At 38.0% G+C, this 22,620-nt stretch overlaps 1 pseudogene; it reads left to right on the top strand.

Moving 5' to 3' along the window:
* Nucleotides 1–93: 93 nt before the first annotated feature.
* Nucleotides 94–21,790, top strand: LOC132858831 (NLR family CARD domain-containing protein 3-like; annotated as a pseudogene).
* Nucleotides 21,791–22,620: the final 830 nt, after the last annotated feature.

Genomic DNA, 22,620 nt, shown 5'->3' on the forward strand with positions numbered 1-22,620 from the left:
CACCTGTAAATAAACTGGTGTGCCCTCAGCACCTGAATTCATAATTCTCTGGTGCCACCTCCATCTGTAAAGAATCAAAAGTGAAAGTATTTCTCCCTCAGCACTGACTGTATTTTGTGAAGCGGTATGAAAAGTTAAGCATCTTTAAGGCAGAAACTGTGATATTAATATCACACAACAAGGACTGTTGACTAAAGGTGAGATATTTTGTTATTATAAATGACTTTATATAAGAAGAATCCAGATATATTGTATATAAAACTGTAAAATTAGCTGTAAGAAATCTTAGTCTTGTGAGGTTCAGGTACAGCCTTACCTGTAAAACAGGTTCACTGTAAATGTCTATAGACTGTAAACAAGAGTTTTATGGAGTGAAATCAGTCAGCAGAACTGGAATGCTGTAATTCTTGGGGAAGGCAAGTGAAAACTTTATGACAATGACTTTATGGATGAGAAAATGTTATAACAGAACTCAATCTTGGCCAATAACAACAAACTTGTGAACACATGAATGTGGGATTTTGTTCATTAGTTATATTTTATGGTGAAGTATTGTGTCAGACACAGGAGCAGCCCCTTGATGCTTTTACAGTTTTAAGTTGCTTTTGCTGCTTTTGATTGCTATAAAATCAAATAAAAAGTTACCAGAGCAGCAGTAGCTTAAGTGTTTAATGCTCTGTCTTGTTGATTGGAAGATTGTGGTACAAGCTCCAGCACTGCCAAGTGTGGCATGTGGGCACTTGGCACAAGGCCCTTAACCCTTGTATTATTGTATGAGGTACTCAGGATACTTATGCAGCACTCAGGCAAACTTTATTTATTAACAATCCCAAAACTTTGTGTTAGCCATCCAGAACTGAAAACTGACTATTTAAAATACTACACTTCTTTTGATTACAATACTTTTAATTTTTTGTTGAAGTTTACCTTCTTGTACTGCTATAATTAAGTATATTAGTATAAGTATATAATTCTAACTTAATAAGAATGAGCATTGGTAAGAACTTCACAGTTGCACAGAATGCAATACTGTGTTATCTAGTTTAAGTTATCTTTCAAGCACTTCTGTTTTATGTATATATATTTATTTGTTTATTTTCCATGTAACTGAAAGAGAAATTTGTAGACTCTATGCAATATATTTAAGATATGCATATGTGGATTGCTTGAATACAATTCAGTAAAAGTTTGTTGACTGTACAGTATGTAGCATTTATATTTCAATGAGATTGGATTTGTTCACTTCTGTATGTTTTTGGTAAGCGTGTCTGACAAATGCTGTAAGTGAAAAATGTAAATACAAGCTCTGATGCATTTTTAATACATTTTGTAGCATCTAGAATGCACAAATTGTTGCAGATTTCTCTAACCTATTAAATGATCTGATCCCTTTTCCTAGCTTGGAGGAACAGTTTGCTCTGCTGTGTAATAATTGCATACTCACATTTTCTACATGGCTACTCTAAACTCGCTTAGACACTCTTATTCAGGGAATAGTCAATACCAATTCACTACTTAAACAGTTATACCTCTGTCATCTCTCAGATTAAAATGCAACTAATGATATGAGCAAGCATTTTTAGCCTAATCATGAAAGCCAAAACTGACAGAAAATGTAAACTAACAGTGTAAACATACAACATTATTATTATAAATTTACTTCCTCATGTACCCTATTTTTACCAAACCATTTACCAGATGATGAAGTTATTCTAAAGTCTTTGTCTTATGGCAGAACTGGTACATTATAACTTCTTCAGTTTCGACAATGCTATCACTGCAGAGTAAATAAATAACATCATAAAGTTGCATTTTGTCATATAAACTAATTAAATACTGTAGATGAAAGATGATGGTGATGAGAATTTAAAAGGTCAGTCATAATGTACAGGCTGGTACTCAATAGTGTAAAGACAGGATTTTTTACTAAAGCGGCAACATTTTGTTTTAGGAAAAAAATAGGAAAGTTTAACTGAAACTTGTTTTTGTGTTTTTTAGAAGTGTAATCCATTCCAGCAGGAGACGTGACTGTGAGTTTGTGCATAATTTACTAATACTTAATGATGGAGACTCCTGATCTTGACACAGACATGTCCCTGCTTTCAAAAAACTGGTAATCTTCCATGTCTTAGTATTTTAGTCATGAAATATTCATTTCTAAATGATTTATTGAATATGTATGAAAAAAATAACCTGTACATAACACATTAAAAACTTTATTTATTTAATGTTAGATTCTGATCATTGTAAAGTAAAATTAGTCCTTATCACATTAACAAGTATATTTAAAACTGTAAAATCAGTTTATGTAAATCAGTATTGGTCTCTCTATAACGTTGTGCAGTAATCGCCAGGAAAAAAGATCAGAATCACCAGCACCCAGCTGTATCTCCATGAAGAGTGATAGGTCTATGAATGCTCCGCTTTTATTCAAAGATGGAGAGCCTTCCCCACTGCACAGGTAACATCTCATTGTTAGTCACACTTTCTAAATTCTAGCATAAACTTAGAATTTAATATATTATTTATCATGGTATGTAGTATTCTGGTGCACAGATCTTTTTTATTTTATTATTTTATCATTACTACTAATTTTATGTCAGTTTCCTGTTTTCCCCTGAACTTTAGACTATTCCAAGGATGCATCACATTATTATATTACTTTGCCATTAATCTCTACTGTGATTGAGCAATCCAAACCCCTGAGTGAGTGACACTAATGAAAAAAGAAAAAATAATGGAAAACAGCACTATAACAGCACTATGTGGTGTGATATCATGGTGAAAAAAAAACATAAAGTGGGACTTTAGTGAATTTTAAATGCAGAAACAGAACTTAAATGTCGTATGTATTATCAAACCAGACCCATTTCTAAGCCAACAGAAGATGGCTGTGTTTGCAGAATATTTGGTGGGATAATTCCTGTCTGAGTTACAAAATGTGTAAGATATGGATACAGGCAATGACTGTTTATCAAAAATCATGGAATTGCCATTATATTGTACGTAATACTTTAATCATTAGCAATAGTACAGATCCTCATTTCCTAGACAGCAATGTTTATTAAATACTGTAATTGATATTTTGATCAAATATATGTTGCCACCTCAAAGCAGGGTCCCCTGTAGCTGTCTATGCAGTTTCATATATTCTCCCCTTGTCCATGTAGGTTTCCTTTTGAATCTCAGTTTTTCCCACTTCCCAAAAACATGCCAACAGGTGAATTAGCTAACATAAACAGTAATAATATCCTGCTGATGGGGATTTTTTTTTTTTTTTTTTTTTTTGCCATTTGGCAACATTTCTTTAAAATGTTTTAGTGATGAAAGTTAACATCTTTATTAACTACAACTTTTATTCACAGTGTTGAACAGAAGGCAAGCGTTATAATAGAAAACAACATCACTGATACAGGGTAAGATAAAATCCAACAGCATGACTGTGACACTGACAGGCTGGAATTATAAATCTCTCTACTAGTATTAACAACAGAGTGATTAGGTTATAGAAAACACACAGTAGAATAAGGCAAACACAGTGAGAACATCATAAAGAACTATCTGTGGTAACCAGTTAATAATAATAGAGACCCCTTGTCTTACCACTTCTTTCTACTCTCACCATATCATAGGCATGGCCCAGAATCTGTGGCTGTAAATGAATTCCAGAAAAAGTTCAAATTATATCTAATGAAGAAGTTTCAGTGGTTGATTGGAGTCATAATAGACCCAAACACTCCTGAGTGAGATCTACACAGAGCTCTACATCACAGAGGGAGACAGTGGAGAAGTTAATAATGAACATGAGGTGAGACAGATTGAGGCAGCATCCAGGAGAACAACAACAGAGGAAACAACAATCAAATGCAATGACATCTTTAAGCCTTTATCTGAACAGGATGAATCCATCAGAACTGTGCTGACAAAGGGAGTCTCTGGCATCGGAAAAACAGTCTCTGTGCAGAAGTTCATTCTGGACTGGGCTGAAGGGGAAGCAAATCAGGACATTCCCTTCATATTTCCACTTCCTTTCAGAGAGCTGAACTTGATGAAGGGCCAGAAACTGAGTCTGATGAAACTCCTTCATGACTTTTTTAAGGAAACAAAAGGAACAGAAAGGTTCAGTGTGGAAAAGGTTCTGTTCATTTTTGATGGGTTGGACGAGTGCTGTTTTCCTCTAGATTTCCAGAACACAGTTAAAGTGTGTGATGTAACTGAATCAGCATCAGTGCAGGTGCTGCTGATAAACCTGATCAGAGGGAATCTGCTTCCCTCTGCCCTCATCTGGATCACCTCCCGACCAGCAGCAGCTGATCAAATCCCCTCTGACTATGTGCATCGTGTCACAGAGGTGCGAGGGTTCAGTGACCCACAGAAGGAAGAGTACATCGGAAAGAGTATCAGTGATCAGAGCCTGGCCAATAACATTATCACACACCTGAAGTCATTAAGAAGCCTCTACATCATGTGCCACATCCCAGTCTTCTGCTGGATTTCAGCCACTGTTCTAGAGAGAATGTTGGGTGAAGCAGACAGTGGAGAGATCCCCAAAACTCTGACTCAAATGTACACACACTTCCTCATTATTCAGACAAACATCATAAGAGAAAAATATTCAAAGAAGAAGGACAGTAGTAATAAAATGCTTCTTAAACTGGGACAACTGGCTTTTCAGCAGCTGATGAAAGGGAACCTGATCTTCTATGAGGAAGAAATGAGAGAGTGTGGCATTGATGTGAGAGAAGCAGCAGTGTACTCAGGTGTGTGTACACAGATCTTCAGAGAAGAGTTTGGGCTTCACCAGAGTAAAGTTTACTGCTTTGTTCATCTGAGCATTCAGGAGCACCTCGCAGCTCTGTATGTGCACCTGACATTCATGATGGAAAAGAGGAATGTTCTTAAACAAAATCAGGTCTCTGAACAAGAGATAAAAGAAAATACAATCTCACATTTACACAAGAGTGCTGTAGATCAAGCTTTAGAAAGTCAGACTGGACAACTTGATCTTTTCCTTCGCTTTCTTCTGGGTCTCTCACTGGAGTCCAATCAGAAACTCATACATGTTTTAGTGACACAGCAAGGATGTAGCTCCACAAGCACAGAGGAAACAGTTCAGTACATTAAAAAGAAGATCAGTGAAGATCTTCCTACAGAGAAATCCATCAATCTGTTCCACTGTCTAAATGAACTGGGTAATAATTCTTTAGTGGAGGAAATCCAACGCTACCTGAAATCTGGAAAACAAATTGAACTCTCTTCTTCACAGTGGTCTGCTCTGGTGTTTGTGTTACTGACATCAGCACAGGAGCTGGAAGAGTTTGACCTGAGTAAATATACCTGTACAGATAAGATAACAGATGCTGTTCTTCTGAAGGTGATGCCTGTGATTGCAGCATCCAGAAAAGCAATGTAAGTACAAAGGATTTTGCACACACACACACACACACACACACACACACACACACACACACACACACACACACACACACACACACACACACACACACACACAGATTACAAGGGGATGCATATGCCCAGGATGAAATCACAGGCACAGGGAAGAAATAAAATGATCACACACTTCACAACAATTTTTTGCTCTCTGAAAAGTTTTTGCTGATGACAGGTGACAAGTACCTGTTGGGTATGCACAAATATAGTTTTGGTTTTGCTGAATCATGTAGAGAAATAGACAGTAAATGTCACGTTTATGTCTCTGATATGCTATAGTTCAACATAATTAAAAGTGTTCTGCTCCTGATTTTCATTTGTATTAAGTGTCCGATGCATCACATTGCAGTGTCCAACAGTAGTCAGCAAGCACTGACCGATTCCTGTTGCCCTGATTTCATTTTCAATTGTAGCAATGTCCTGGTGAAACTCTGTTTGTCACTGACAACACTGAGATTTGCAAGGAAGAAAATCTTAGCTATTAGTGTATTCAATTGACTTCTTGTTTTTGCCAGAGAAACCAGACTCTCACCATACTTTGCCGTTCGAGTGCCTTTGATCCGAGCTCTCAGACAGACAGCACATGTCACCCAACAAATGCAAGACACCCATTCCTTGTCTTGATCACCAAGTTGAAGTACAGATGATATGCTTTCTTCACAAGAGCAGTCATTGAGCATCTCTGATGAATAGGTGTATACTCGCCACAAATATAGCACCTGTTACAACATTGACAAGACATATTGACTGACACTAATCGTTCTGTAAAACGTCTATAACATCTAACTTACTTGTAACAGGTCTACTGAGGCAATACTATATTCTAAAACAATACAGTATGTACACATTATAAGTTCTATATTAATCCAATAAGCATCTGTGTATGCGAGTCACTTTTATAGCCTGCTGAGACAGTGTCAAGCTGGCTCCGGCCTGCCCAGGCATTCCCGGGCATCATACCTTCACAGAACAGCTTCCAACCCGGCCTCATTTCATGCCTGGACATGCCCAGACTGCATGCCCAGACTACAAAACATTGTACATAGTTCTCTTACAGAAACAAACAATTTTGGGCACAAATACAAGAAAAAACTTGACAAAACTGAAGATTTCAATGATATGGTATGTTATGGGCAAAATTTGGATGTGATTTTTGTGATCAGAAGGCAAAAGTCTATAAGGAACACCCAACAGTGTTCAAGAAGCAAAAACATTGTTGTGCAAACTGAAAGTGGTTAAGCCACTGGACCACTGATAGGAAGGCTGTCCACTAAGTTGCCACTGTTGGGCCCTTGGGCAAGCCCATTACCCCATGACTACTTAGTTGTATAAATGAGATAAATGCAAATTGTTCTGGATAAGGATGTCAAATGCTGTATTAAGATTACTTGAAAATGATACTTGATTACTACTGCAATATCCAGCCATAATATATTTATATTCTCTAATATTATTTCTAATGGAAATTGTTGTATTAAATTATAAAAGAAAATTAAAATAGGAGCATTTTCACTAGTAAGGGACCCCACTGTATATTGTAATAAAATACCTAACCTAAGGGCCTTATTGTTTTATGGATTTTTCAGTTAATGATTAACTGGAATTAAGGAAAACCATTCAGTCATCACTCAGTCAACTACAGTATATAAAATAAATCATATCTAAAAAATATCTAAATAGTAAGGAAATCTAAATAGTATCTAAAAATAACAATAACATGGCAACAATGCCATATCCACCCCAGGGAAAATCTAAGGTAAATGAAACTATATTATTTTGCTCTGAAAATTCATTAGTCACTTGGATATGATTATAACCTGCAAGATATGTACTGTTGTATTCATTGTCAGGGACAGGATTGCATCCAGTTTCACACCAAGTATATTGCTAACTGATGCTTACACTTTTAGCATTTATTAAAATAAGAATGTACAGTGAAGTGTCTTTTTATAATATACACTAGTGTTAGTTCATTATGTATTATTTTTAGGGTTGCAAAGGGGCCGAAAGTTTCCAGTAAATTTCCGGTAAATTTCCGGAAACTTTCCACGGGAACTTAATCCGGGAATTTACAGGAATTTATGGGAATTTATGGGAATTATTTGGAAATATAGGGAAATTTCTATAAACTATATCATATACAAAAATAAATAAACATTTTGTTTGGTCATAAGCAGACATGCATGCAAGGTAATACAAATTTTATAAATGACGTCTTGACTGATTTAATTGTCAGTAGAACTTTAATTGATTCTTTCACTGAGTAACACAAAAACATAATAAACATTATTATGCTTGTAATAAACATAATAAACTTAATAATTGTAATAAACCTATTTACCTATGATTGATGTAATCTATTCTAATTAGTAAGGTAGTTATTAAGTTTAGGTATTGGTACAATTAAGAATGTAGAATAAGATTTTGCAGAATAAGGCATTATGTGCTTAATAAGTACTAATAAATAGCCAATATTCTATTAATTTTCATGCTAATAAGCAACTAGTTAAATGACCCTAAAAGTGTTACTGTGCATGTCATGGAAGAATGCAAGTACATGCAGGGGGTTTGTACGGTGGCCGGGAAGTGCAAAACACATTAACAAATCCGAAAACACATTAACAAATCCGAAAACAAATTAACAAATCCCAAAACACATTAACAAATTAGAAAACAAATTAACAAATCCGAAAACACATTAACAAATCGAAAACAAATTACCAAATCCCAAAACACATTAACAAATCCCAAAACAAATTAACAAATCAAAAAACACATTAACACATTGTTTTCGGATTTGTTAATGTGTTTTGGGATTTGTTAATTTGTTTTCGGATTTGTTAATGTGTTTTGGGATTTGTTAATTTGTTTTCGGATTTGTTAATTTGTTTTGGGATTTGTTAATGTGTTTTGGGATTTGTTCATTTGTTTTGGGATTTGTTAATTTGTTTTCGGACTTGTTAATGTGTTTTGGGATTTGTTAATTTGTTTTCAGGTTTGTTAATGTGTTTTGCACTTCCCGGCCACCGTAGGTTTGGCCTCAATGGCCCTCCAGTAAGCAGTGTGCTGTGTGCAAGTGACCGAGGAACGCAGGGTACAAATTCAACTTAAATTGCATTAAATCTTATTGTTTTAAACAAACTTATGCTGCAATTTAAGCACATTTAAGTTCCTTGTTATTTGCAACTCTGCATTTTTTTAAATTCCCAGTTTATTTCCATATATTCCCGTTAATACCCATATATTCCGGTTAATTCCCATATATTCCCGTTAATTCCCATATATTCCAGTTAATTCCCATATAGTCTTTCAGTTTATATATAGTTTCCAGTCTTGAAAATTCCCAGAATTTTGCAACTCTAATTATTTTATTGCTTTTAGTATCACGTGTGATTCACTTGGAGTGAAAGGTTGGTCAGCTCTGGTCTCAGCGCTCGAATCCTCAAGTCTGACAGAAATGCATCTGACTGTGAAAACACTAGATCTGAATGGGATTGATCTAAGAGACTCAGGAGTAAATTGCCTCTCTGCTATACTGGAGAATCTTCACTATAACTTGGAGAAAGTGAGGTAAGATCATCTCTCAGAGTCATATTAACTCACAGCAGTTGGATACAGTGTTGCTTTTCAAATAAATTTTCTGTTTCAGTTCAACAGGCCATCATTCATCAATAAATGATGATGATTTCTCTCCAGAATTATTTATTAATTCAATAAATAAATATTTTTGATACATTTCTATTAAAAATAAAGATAAAAAGATACATTAAATACTTTTAAAGCTAGCTATACTTTTACACCACAAAAACTTTTGTATACTAAATATCATTAATTCTAAATAAGAACAGCAGTGGTGAATTGGGCCCACCCATTTGGATATCTGGTAAACCCAAAACACTGGTTTATTCACAAACATCAGTTCTCACTCTAGGAGCTGCTGCTTTAAGAAGCTGCATTGAGTAATATTTGTAGGGCCCTGTGGGAAGTGGAACATGGAAGAACAGCACAGAGACAGGGTTACTAATTAAAGGAAACACAGTTTAAATTGATTGATTGTGCAACCTGAAATAAAGGAGGTTCAGTAGACTTTGGAAGCTCTAGAAGTAAGAGACAGGCCTCAATTGGAAAAGCTTCCAGATCGGTGTGGGTCTGAGAGTCCAGCCAGCAGTGATGAAGAGAGAAAGGGGCTTTTACCTGGAGCATGGCACAGGCTCAGTAGGCAGCAGAAGAGTCATTAATCTGTATGAATCTGGAAAAAAACAGCAGAGGGAGACAGCATGTTTAATTCCATTGTTCAAACGTTCCTACCTTTACCTGCCTCTAGCTGCTGAGCCTGATTCTCCGCTGTGCTGGTGATCACACTTTCTGTAGGAGTTGCTCAGGATCTCAGTTGATATGTCATTTTTCCTCAACCTTCTTAAGAAGTAAAGTCACTGCTGGGATCTTCTCAGGAGCTGATGAGTATTGTGATACCAGGTGAAGTCCTCACTGATGTAGGTTCCGAGGAATTTGAGGGTTTTCACCCTTTCTACCTCAGTTTCATCGATGTAGAATGGGGTGTGCTGCTCTTTCCTCCTTCTTCTAGGATCAATAATCATCTCATTAGTTTTATCTGCATTTAAGGAGAGATTATTTTTCTGACATCAGACCTGCTGGGTAATGAGTCCTATGACTGTGGTATCATACTGTACGCAAACTTTATTATCTTGGTGTTGGTTTGGGAGGCCATGCAGTCATAGGTGAAGGGGGTGTACAGCAGTGGCCTCAGGACACATCCGTGGTGGGTCCCTGTGCTCACAGTTCTGTTGCCTGATGTCCGGTTTCCTACTCTGACTAACTGGGGTCTGTCTGTCAGTCCAAGGGTGAGGAGCTTTTTAGAGAGCCTGTGTGGAATTACAGTGTTGAATGCCAAGCTGTAGTCAATGAATAGCATTCTCACACCTTACCCTCCACGTGTGTGAGGACTGTGTTGGTGGCAGCAGTGACAGCATTTTCAGTGGACCGGTTTTGCAAACTGAAGTGGATCCAAGGTGGTTGTAATGTTCAATTTTATGTGGGACATGACTATCCATTCACAACACTTCATCACGATTGGGGTAAGTCTTCTTCGGGAAAGGTATGATGGTGGTGGGCGAGGGACACATTATAGATGTGAACATATTACAGATATGTGACATATTATAGATGTGAAGTCAGCATGTTCCATCGAATCCTGAATGCCCACCATGGGATGTTATCTTGGCTGGCTGCCTTCTGTGGGTTCTTTTTCCTCAGAGACATGCACACCTCTGCTGATAACCCGGTGAGTGGTGTGTTCAGTATGCCCTCTGACACAAGAGTCTTATGCTGCTGGCTGGTGTTCAGGGCCTTGCAGTGAGAAATGTGTTCTCTGATAACAAAGAGAACAACAACATGTCATACAAATCTGATGAACATAATCTGAAGTATGAAGTATAAGCACATTCCCATAACCTTTTGCACAGGTTTCTCTGCAGGACACATGGTGATGCACCAGTTGTCTGCAAAGGAAGCCTAGGCTTACTCAAAGGAATTGTTAGTGTTCCCATGTTTTTCCCAACAGCATTGATTCCACTAGGCTGGAGAAGTAAACCTCGAGAAGCTCCTTGTGGGTGGAGGGTGGTTGGGTGAGTGATTTGTGTGCTGATTAACGAGATTATCCAGTCTGATGACCATGGTGATATACTGTGACAATGTTTGGCTCTTCTTCTTACCAGCCACCTCTGCCTGTAACCTGGGATTAAGTTCACAAAAAAATCACTTGTAGTGCTATATTATTATAACTGCTCTGTGCTGCTAGTGTCCAGAATTTTACAGCATGGTCTGCAGCCAAGTCACTCACTCATGAGCTGAGAAAAGTGGGTGAAGGAGATGCTCACCTGTGGATTATTGTCCCCGACTGCTGTTGCCCAGACCAATGCCTGTCTATACTGTATATATACACTGCTCAAAAAAATAAAGGGAACACTTAAACAACACAGTGTAATTCCAAGTCATTTACACAACTGCCCACTTAGGAAGCAACACTGATTGACAATCAATTTCACATGTTGTTGTGCAAATGGAATAGACAACAGGTAGAAATTATAGGCAATTAGAAAGACACCCCCATTAATGGAGTGGTTCTGCAGGTGGTGACCACAGACTACTTCTCAGTTCCTATGCTTTCTGGATGAAGTTTTGGTCACTTTTGAATGCTGGTGGTGCTTTCACTCTAGTGGTAGCATGAGACGGAATCTACAACCCACACAAGTGGCTCAGGTAGTGCAGCTCATCCAGGATGGCACATCAATGTGAGCTGTGGCAAGAAGATTTGCTGTGTCTGTCAGCGTAGTGTCCAGATCATGGAGGCACTACCAGGAGACAGGCCAGTACATCAGGAGACGTGGAGGTGGCCGTAGGAGGTCAACAACCCAGCAGCAGCAACCCAGCAACCTCTGCCTTTGTGCAAGGAGGAACAGTAGGAGCACTGCCAGAAATGTAGGCCACAAATGTGCATGTGTCTGCTCAAACTGTCAGAAACAGACTCCATGAGGGTGGTATGAGGGCCCGACGTCCACAGGTTGGGGTTGTGCTTACAGCCCAACACCGGGCAGGACGTTTGGCATTTGACAGAGAACACCAAGATTGGCAAATTCGCCACTGGCACCCTGTGCTCTTCACAGATGAAAGCAGGTTCACACTGAGCACATGTGACAGACGTGACAGAGTCTGGAGACGCCGTGGAGAATGTTCTGCTGCCTGCAACATCCTCCAGCATGACCGGTTTGGCAGTGGGTCAGTAATGGTGTGGGGTGGCAGTTCTTTGGAGGGCTGCAGAGAGGTAGCCTGACTGCCATTAGGTACTGAGATGCGGTTGGCCCTGGGTTCCACCTAATGCAGGACAATGCTAGGCCTCATGTGGCTGGAGTCTGTCAGCACTTCCTGCAAGACGAAGGCATTGATGCTATGGACTGGCCCGCCCGTTCCCCAGACCTGAATCCAATTGAGCACATCTGGGACATCATGTCTCGCTACATCCACCAATGCCACGTTGCACCACAGACTGTCCAGGAGTTGGCGGATGCTTTAGTCCAGGTCTGGGAGGAGATCCCTCAGGAGACCATCTGCCACCTCATCAGGAGCATGCCCACGCGTTGTAGGGAGGTCATACAGGCACGTGGAGGCCACACAGACTACTGAGCCTCATTTTGATTTGTTTTAAGGACATTACATCAAAGTTGGATCAGCCTGTAGTGTGTTTTTCCACTTCAATTTTGAGACTGACTCCAAATCCAGACCTCCATGGGTTAATAAATTTGATTTTCATTGATAATTTTTGTGTGATTTTGTTGTCAGCACATTCAACTATGTAAAGAACAAAGTATTTAATAAGACTATTTCATTCATCATTCATTCAGATCTAGCATGTGTTGCTTAAGTGTTACCTTTATTTTTTTGAGCAGTGTATCTTATGACTGGACAAAAGAAGAAAAAATGTCTGTTGTTTCTTTGTCTCTCTCCACAGGTTGTATGATTATGGTGTATCAGATAAAGTCTGTGCTGCTCTGACCCCATCTCTGAGATCAAACCCTTCACACTTGAGAGAACTGAAAGTTGCCTATATCTATTTACAAGACTCAGGAGTAAAGAGTCTCTCTGCTATACTGGAGAATCCTGACTGTAAACTGGAGAAACTGAGGTAAGATCTTTCCTCTTTAAAAGTCACGACCTACTCATCAATAAGACACTTTCTCTAATAGTGAGACTAAAGCAGAGGTTTTGATATGTCTGAATTTAATGTGTGTGCTGCAGGATTTTAAAGCAGCAGTGAAATGACATGATCTCAGAAAATAAGAATTTAATGCCTCTGAACTTAAAAGGCCAGCAATTAAAGAAATGTGTGTAGGTGTGCAGCTTTAAACTACAGCATGAATAATTTTGTGGGTTTTTTTTCTGAAATAGTGTTTGTTCTGCCAGTGAATGTTTAATCCATCTCCATCTAGCTACTATGAACAGATATTTGTTACAAAAGCAGTTCATTATTAAAAAGCATAGCTTTATTACTGAAGAAAAAGCATTTAAATAGGGCGCCCTGTTTGAAAGGGCGCCCTATTTAAATGCTTTTTTCAGTCTGTCTGCTTGGCTGTTTCCTCTGCATTGCTGCAACCCACCTCCACTAGCTCCTCCTTGAAACTTTGTGTTTAACTTAATCAGTGTCATTCTGTTGTCACTGATGCAGGCTCTGTTCTAAATGGGGGATTTTGTCTTGCTGCTTTCCCAGTTAAATGGGAGATTATCCCCCCACGAAGCTGCTGCTGTTCCCTGATTAGCTTTCATGGAACTCATGAAAAGGATGGGGAATTCAGAACAGAGCCATACCGCCAAATGTAAATTTGATAAGCTTGCAAATAAAAAATTTAAATATGTCAAAGAATTGTCTTTATTTTGACTCAAGTGGTCCTGACTGAAATCCCTCTAACTCAACATAAATACAACTCAGTTAACCTGTCACAAAGTAAAGAAAAGAAAATACATGTCTTTCTACATGTCCCTATCTAACCAAACACGATAACAAACAGAATAAACAAAACTAGTACACAAAAATTGTGTATTTACAAGGTGTACACGAAAGCATATTCATATTTTTGTTGGTATATAGGGAGAAAAGCAGAGGAGAAAGAACACAGCCTTGGGGCGATATATATTATAGATGACAATATAAATGAAAGCATTTCATGCTTTTCTGAAATGAAAAAGACATTTTTTTGTTTATTGTACTAAAGAGTATATTTGATTGTTTTGATTAAACATTCTCACAAAAAATCTTTGGTTTTAAGTACAAATTAGAGCCTATTGAATTTTTGCTGGGTCAAGCTAAAATGGCAATTCATGATGCAATTATCATTTTCTACCGCTTATCCAAACTACCTCGGGTCACGGGGAGCCTGTGCCTATCTCGGGCATCATCGGGCATCAAGGCAGGATACACCCTGTACGGAGTGCCAACCCATCGCAGGGTACACACACACTCTCATTCACTCACACACACACACTACGGACAATTTTCCAGAGATGCCAATCAACCAACCATGCATGTCTTTGGACCGGGGGAGGAAACCGGAGTACCCGGAGGAAACCCCCGAGGCACGGGGAGAACATGCAAACTCCACACACACAAGGCGGAGTCGGGAATCGAACACCCAACCCTGGAGGTGTGAGGCGAACGTGCTAACCACTAAGCCACCGTGATGCAATTATTTTAATTTTTATTATCAAACAGCTATGAATGATTTCGTTTCTTTCTTCTGTTTTGTGTTACAAAAGGCTTTGTGTGATGTTTTTGATGAAAATGTACAGATTTACAGTTACTACTCCTCTTAGTATTTTTCAGATTGAAAATACAGAAATCAAAAGGCATAATCAATAAAGGCATAGTCAAACAATCACCAAAGTGCAAAACTGAACATGCAATTTATATATACAATCTGTTGATGAATGTGTCATTGTGTCTCTCTGCAGTTTGCGTGATTGTGGTGTCTCAGATGAAGGTTGTGCTGCTTTGACTTCAGCTCTGAGTTCAAACCCTTCAGATCTGAGAAATCTGAATCTGTCCTGTAATAATGTAGGAGACTCAGGAGTGAAATGTCTGTCTTCTGTACTGGAAAATCCTCACTGTAAAATAGTGGCACTGAGGTAAGATCAGCTCTTGGAGAGTCATATAGTTTACCGAAGAGCAGACTATATGACTCTCCGTAATATAAACCTAAGCATTTTAAGTTCATGTTAAGTTCATGTATCGACAAATAGCTTATTCATTTAAACACATACAGTTGGCTCATGAAATTCACTAGCCAGAAATGAGTGGTGTAATGAGGTCATGTGATATCCTCATTTGATTGAAGGTAACTGTCATTTAAAAACAAGTAAATATTTTGTTAAAATACTTTAAATACTGTATGCTAGTAAAAATTATTTAAAAGAATCTGCATTTTATTTTGTAAATTTTATTAAGGTACCAGTCATACACCAGGTCATAGGGCAGTGGTGTCCAATCTTATACGGAAAGGGCCGGTGTGGGTGCAGGTTTTCATTCCATCCAAGCAGAAGCCACCAAACCTGCACCCACACTGGCCTTTTGTGGAAAAGATTGGACACTGCTGTCATAGGGCATTGGGGGTTGGAAGTAGAGTGGGTGAGCTTGAAATGGTCAATGTACGATCTGTGTTTTGATAAATATCAGTTTGGTGTTCAATCTGAACACTCAGTGTACAGTAGTGTTAGTTTTTGATAGGGGTGAAAGGAAACATTGCAAAGACATTGACATTGCCTCTATCAAACAGAGACTTAAGTTGTTTACTGCACCATATGCTTGAACTTGCTGACGGACTGGCAGATAGCTACTGTAGCTTAACAAGCTGTAACTAAGTTTAGCCAAGGTGAACTTTATGAAGCATCATTTCATCTGTCTTCTCCCTTGAATCTTCTCTTGGAATGTTTACGATGTGCAACCAGCTTTTTGTTGTAATGTTGTGTGTAACTTAAAGTATATATAAAATGTGCTGCCTATGATAGAAAGTAATTTTGACTAACAGATCAAAACAATACAAACACAAAAAAAACACAAAACATTGTTGTTTGCCCATTAAAGTCCAACCCACCCTTCCAAATGATGCCCCTTGACAAGAGAGGGCAGACAACATGACATACAATATGAGTGTGAAATTGTGTCTGTCTACAGGTTGTGTAATTGTGGTGTATCAGATGAAGGCTGTGCTGCTCTGACCTCAGCTCTGAGATTGAATCCTTCACACCTGAGAGAACTGAATCTGTCCTGTAATAAAATAGGAGACTCAGGAGCGAAGTGTCTGTCTGCTGTTCTGGAGAATCCTCACTGTAAACTGGAGATGCTGTGGTAAGATCATCTCTGAGATTCACATGACCTGCTCCTCAGACACATTCGATTAACTAGTGAAACTGGAGCAGAGCAGACGATTTAGGTTCATCATCATGTCCTGAGTGAGAATATTTTCACATCTCACTGTTGATTTGTCACTGTTTGAGTCTTTTGGGTCAGATGTACATATATAAAAAGGTACAGTGCAAAATGTGACTGTAGTGTCAGAAATTGTACACAAACAACTAATCACAAATCACAACTGCACCTGGGACACAGACTTTTTTTTTTAATTATACTATAATAGTGTTTATTCTGTCAATGAAGGTTTCTTTTTCAAACACATCAGCTTTAAAGTAAGACTTCAACCAAAGATCTAAAAAAAATTTTGATAAAGAGTGTGTCATTGTGTCGCAGGTTGTGGGATTGTGGTGTATCAGCTGAAGGTTGTGCTGCTCTGACTTCAGCTCTGAGATCAAACCCCTCACACCTGAGAAACCTGAATCTATCCTTCAATAACATTGGAGACTCAGGAATGAAGTTTCTCTCTGCCGTACTGGAGAATCCTAACTGTAAAATGGAGATATTGAGGTAAGATCATGTTTATATGGCAAATTATTATATAATAATTATTAATCAACATCATAAAATAATTAATGCTCAAAACTCTGAAGTCATAATAATAGACAGTTATTTTTGTCATGATTAAATAAACCATTGACACATCATCTGTGTTTAAAAAAAAAAATACTTAGGGAACCAACAGTATAATTTCTAATTAGACTACTTAGAATCTAATTAGAGTCCAACCATGTCTTAGGTCTGATTATGGACTGTCTGATCTTCTCTAGGTAGATCTGTTCACTGTTTTTGAGCTGTCATTGTTTAGCTGTGTGAAGTATGTAAAAGCTACTAAAACTTTCAAAAGATCCAGTATGTGTTAGACTGTTGACATCGTTTAGATGAAAGTCAGTTCTCCTCGGACTTTCCTTTGACCAAGAGAACGAAGAGTGTTATTGTCTCTCTGCAGGTTGTGTGAATGTGGTGTCTCAGATGAAGGTTGTGCTGCTCTGACTTCAGCTCTGAGACCAAACTCCTCACACCTGGATCTGTCTAACAATAAAATAGGAATCTCAGGAAAGAAGGAACTCTCCGCTCTAATGGATGGTACAAATTACAACCTCTGAGGGGTGAGTAATGTACATAAATGTTGAAAAAATAAAAGACTAATCATTTAACTTTTGCATTCTGCTTTTCCCTGTTTCTGTTAAGAAGCAACCTTGAACACTCAAAAAGCCATTTGGACCCGTTTCCCATAGAAAAAAAAAACACAGGGAGCCACAAAACCCATTTTACATCTAAAATGAAGATCACACTGCATATATCGTTTTTTTTACCTTTATGGAAAGTATAGAAAAAACTGTACTGTGTTGCATTTATGAAATCAATGAACTGCTACCGAGTAAACAAAATTTTATTTCTGCAAGCAAACAAAAATATTTTGAAAGTTTGAACTAACCTTAACAAAAAAGATGCTGGGTTGAAGGTTACTTTCAAATAAAATGTTTAATGTCTAATTGAGTCCTCTTCGTATTCATGACATCAAAATTTTAACTTGCCGGCTGCAGCAAACCAAAACTGCGTCTGCTTCTTGCACAGCAAAAAGTCCAGTGTTAAATTAACTGGTGTTAAAAGTCCAGTGTTAAATCACAGTGTTGATTTCAACACTTTTTCAGAGTTTATGTAGCTCCACACTCTCTGGAGTTAAATTAACACTTTCTAAATAGTTAAATATTTAACACTATGCCAGAGATCCTAATTTGACTACAAAAAAGTGTTAAAATAACACTAAAAGGGATACAGAAAAACACTAAGCTGGAGTTACTAATCTGATTCCAAAAAAAGTGTTAAAATAACACTAAAAGGGATATCGAAAAACTGTTGTGAGATGCATGTTTTTGGTGGTTAAAATTAGTTTCCTTCTTAAAAGATCTACAAAATAATGTTAAATAAACTACAGCACAAAATAATTCCATTAACTTTTACAGCATTATTTCATTTTTAAAGTTCAATTAAAACATTACAAAAGAAGGTATGATATACAAACTTTCATCCACAAAACTATGAACTTTGAATATCAAATCGCTTATAAAATTCAATCTCTGACATTTTTATAATACACCTTTCATCACTTCGTAGTGCATGAAGATGCTCATCAAAATTCTCTGTGAATAGTTTGTTTGCCAACAGATAAATGTGATTGTCAACCAAAAGTACATCACTTATTTGACAGAAGACTGGCATTTCATCTTCTATTGCACTGCACACCACAAGTCCAGCTCTGTATTCTACACCATCAACTTTAACCCAACTGGTTGAGAAAACATCTTTCGATAGGAACATTTCAAGCAGTTGAGCATTCTCATCTTCTATGGAAAATGATTTAATTGGCCCAAACTCATTATGTTTGAGGGTAAAGGTTTCCCCAATGGTAAGCAATGGCCATCTGATGCTTTTTAGCTAAGGACTTCTAACTAAGCTAAGGACTAAGCTAAGCTTTAGCTAAGGACTTAAGGTTATGTTTTTGAAATTTTTAAAGAAATCTTTGAACATTTTATTTTTCGATTCAAATCTCCTTGACCACATATATAATAAGGGGCCAATTTTCCTTATAGAAGAGGGGTAATGAATCATGTAGTGATGCTTGGGAAGCAATTTTTTTTGTGGATACAAGTTCTTAAATAGTTTGTGGTGGTCAGCAATCAAGTGCTTCAAATACACTGTCAAGCCTGAAGTGAGACAAGGTGAAAACACTAGGTTAATTATTTGAAGTAACATAAGCAACAAACTCCAGTTCTTGTGTCCTGGAGGAACAATGTCTCCTAACAAAAGTGGCAGATTTTTCACAAGACATAATGTCTGGATGGAATTTAAACCAATGCTATTACCAGCACTCTCCAAAATAACCTTTGTGGGGCAATTTTTACGTTCTAAAAATCCATAATCAAAAGAATAAATCCTTGAAAGTTATATAAATCAGATATAAAGTTTTGTGTGAGATGACCAAAAAGCAATTTCATTTCGTATATAGAGCCACGCCTTCAAGGAGGTCATGCATTATATCGATTATATATATATATATATATATATATATATATATATATATATATATATATATATATATATATATATATATATATTCAAACCATACAGTGACCTCAATTGTGGGTTTTCCTGGAGAGACTTGCAATTAGGGATGAGCGAGTACAGCATTATCTGTATCTGTATCTGTTAACCATATGAATTATCTGTATCTGTATCTGTACTCGGAGTGGATGGGGCCTAACCCGGAAGTAGGCGGGGCTTGTCTTGAAATGAGCGGGGCTTTAACCGGTATGTTATTTTAAGCATGCAATTGATATGGGTTGATCAGAAATTGTTATATTTATTGCGGATTAGAAAAATATTTACAGGACAGCATCAGGATTGAGCTTCAGATCAATGGTTTTGATCACGATAGCAAACGAACTATATTACAGAACTATTAAGTTTTGCAACAATGAAAACAAAACAATGCAGTGCAATTATGAAGTAAAATGTAATGAACAACATAACGTTCTTTTTTAACTTTTAATTTTTTTTTTTTTTTTTTTTTTTATGTTCAGTGTGAGGGGGGCACGGTGGCTTAGTGGTTAGCACGTTCGCCTCACACCTCCAGGGTTGGGGGTTCGTTTCCTGCCTCCGCCTTGTGTGTGTGGAGTTTGCATGTTCTCCCCGTGCCTCGGGGGTTTCCTCCGGGTACTCCGGTTTCCTTCCCCGGTCCAAAGACATGCATGGTAGGTTGATTGGCATCTCTGGAAAATTGTCCGTAGTGTGTGATTGTGTGAGTGAATGAGAGTGTGTGTGTGTGCCCTGCGATGGGTTGGCACACCGTCCAGGGTGTATCCTGTCTTGATGCCCGATGACGCCCGATGACACAGGCTCCCCGTGACCCGAGGTAGTTCGGATAAGCGGTAGAAGATGAATGAATGAATGAATGAATGAATGTTCAGTGTGATTCTTTTTTATTTTTTTATTTCCACACCAGGTGTGTGTGTGTGTGTGTGTAGCTTATTAATTAATTTGTAATATTTATAACACTAGCTTACTACCTTTATGATTTTATGAAATACAGCAAAAACGTGTCAGACACTCAGTGTCTGTTTACTGGTTAGAGACAGCTGAAGGTTTAAAAAAGAAAAAAATCTTCGACAGGCAGAGACGCAATGACCAAAGACGCAAAGAGACGCATTCTACCAAGCAAGCACCACGTCTGAACGAACCCACGTTTACCAGAACTCTACTGGTTAGTAAGTACGTATTATTAACGTTACAACCCGAAGTAAAAAGCTGAAGAAACCCTAAACGTTAACGTAAAAGACCCGCGAACCCGAGTGACTGAGGGAGAGACAGAGAGCTGTTCTGTGTGTGACTGTGAGTGAGCAGAGCGAGACACAGCAACACAATACATCTGTATGTGTGTAGGGGAGGGGTGCTGTGACTAGCCTATCACAGAACACTGACACAATCAGCTACCCAATGATGATTTTCATTCAATCCGAGCACAGATATTGACTCGTATTACTCGTATAATACTCGTACTCAGCAGAAGTGCTTTATCTGTACCGGATACTCGTTTCAGCCGAGTATCCGGCTCATCTCTACTTGCAATGCATTTCAAAGATTTCTTTTACATGAAGGACTACCTTAGGATCATCTTCACTGTTTGATAATCATTCTTTTCAATTAAACAAAGGCGACAGAAATGATGGCTACTAAATGACTCATTAAAACCAAGAATCGAGTGCATCCCTAGATTATCACCAATGATTTGTGTGATGGTGCCATATATCTGCTCATCTGAGAATATATATTTTTTTTGTTATTGTGTCTTTTTACAGGTTGTAGGATTGTGGTGTATCAGATGAAGGCTGTGCTGCTCTGACTTCAGCTCTAAGATCAAACCCCTCACACCTGAGAGAACTGGATCTGTCTGATAATAAAATAAGAGACTCAGTAAAGAAGTGGCTCTCTGCTCTTAAGGCAGACAAACATAACAAACTACAGACTCTAAAGTAAATTTTGAAAAAAAGACTTTAACTTTATTATCATAAGTTTATATATTTAATTTAGTTCCAATAAATGTCAAATTGCCAGGTTAGGAAATACAACAACTAAAATGAACCGGGAACTGTTTGAAGACATTGGATGTATTATATCCCGACTGGATAGGCACCCGAGTCATTTATCTGGTGAAGCCCAGAGGAAACAAGTCACATTTAACACTTCGTCCTTTGGTTAATTAATCCTTTGGTGACTTCTTGTCCAATTAATGAACTAGAACTAACTGCTATATAGTTTTGATGGTTCGAGTATATGATTAAACATAAATACAGTGCTGTATTATTTATGTTGTGTAAAGTTCATTCATCTTCTACCGCTTATCCGAACTACCTCGGGTCACGGGGAGCCTGTGCCTATCTCAGGCGTCATCGGGCATCAAGGCAGGATACACCCTGGACAGAGTGCCAACCCATCGCAGGGCACACACACACTCTCATTCACTCACGCACTCACACACTAGGGACAATTTTCCAGAGATGCCAATCAACCTACCATGCATGTCTTTGGACCGAGGGGAGAACATGCAAACTCCACACACACAAGGTGGAGGCGGGAATCGAACCCCGACCCTGGAGGTGTGAGGCGAACTTGCTAACCACTAAGCCACCGTGCCCCCTTGTATAAAGTTAATATTGTTAAATATGTATTTCTGAGGAACTGTTACAATTATTAATGTATAAACACAATATATTTTTACTATAGATGCTTTTGAAGGGAAGATTGCATTTGTTATTTAAATCACCCAAGATTGTCAGCATCATCACCTATCCTTCATGAGTTCACACAACCCAGACTGGGTCAGTTCACACTGCACTCAGTACTAGAATACAGAAGTGATTCAAACTGTGTTATGTTTAACTCAGCAATTTTAGATGCACCTTTTTTGTTGAGACTTAACCGGGAATGAAGGAATATTAGCACAAACATTTTTTCTGTAATAATGATGTCATAAAGAAATCCTTCTATTGGTCATTCACATGGACAATTATTATTTAGGTTTAGTTCACTATTTATGATGTTTGACATGGCTTTTGCCTAGTAGTATTACATGTTAAAACCTGTTATGCCTGTCTTTTTACATGCTTTCTCTTTTAGGTGTGTTGGCAGTGGAA

This window comes from Tachysurus vachellii, chromosome 16 (genome assembly GCF_030014155.1).
Source record: "Tachysurus vachellii isolate PV-2020 chromosome 16, HZAU_Pvac_v1, whole genome shotgun sequence".
Taxonomy (NCBI): Eukaryota; Metazoa; Chordata; class Actinopteri; order Siluriformes; family Bagridae; genus Tachysurus; species Tachysurus vachellii.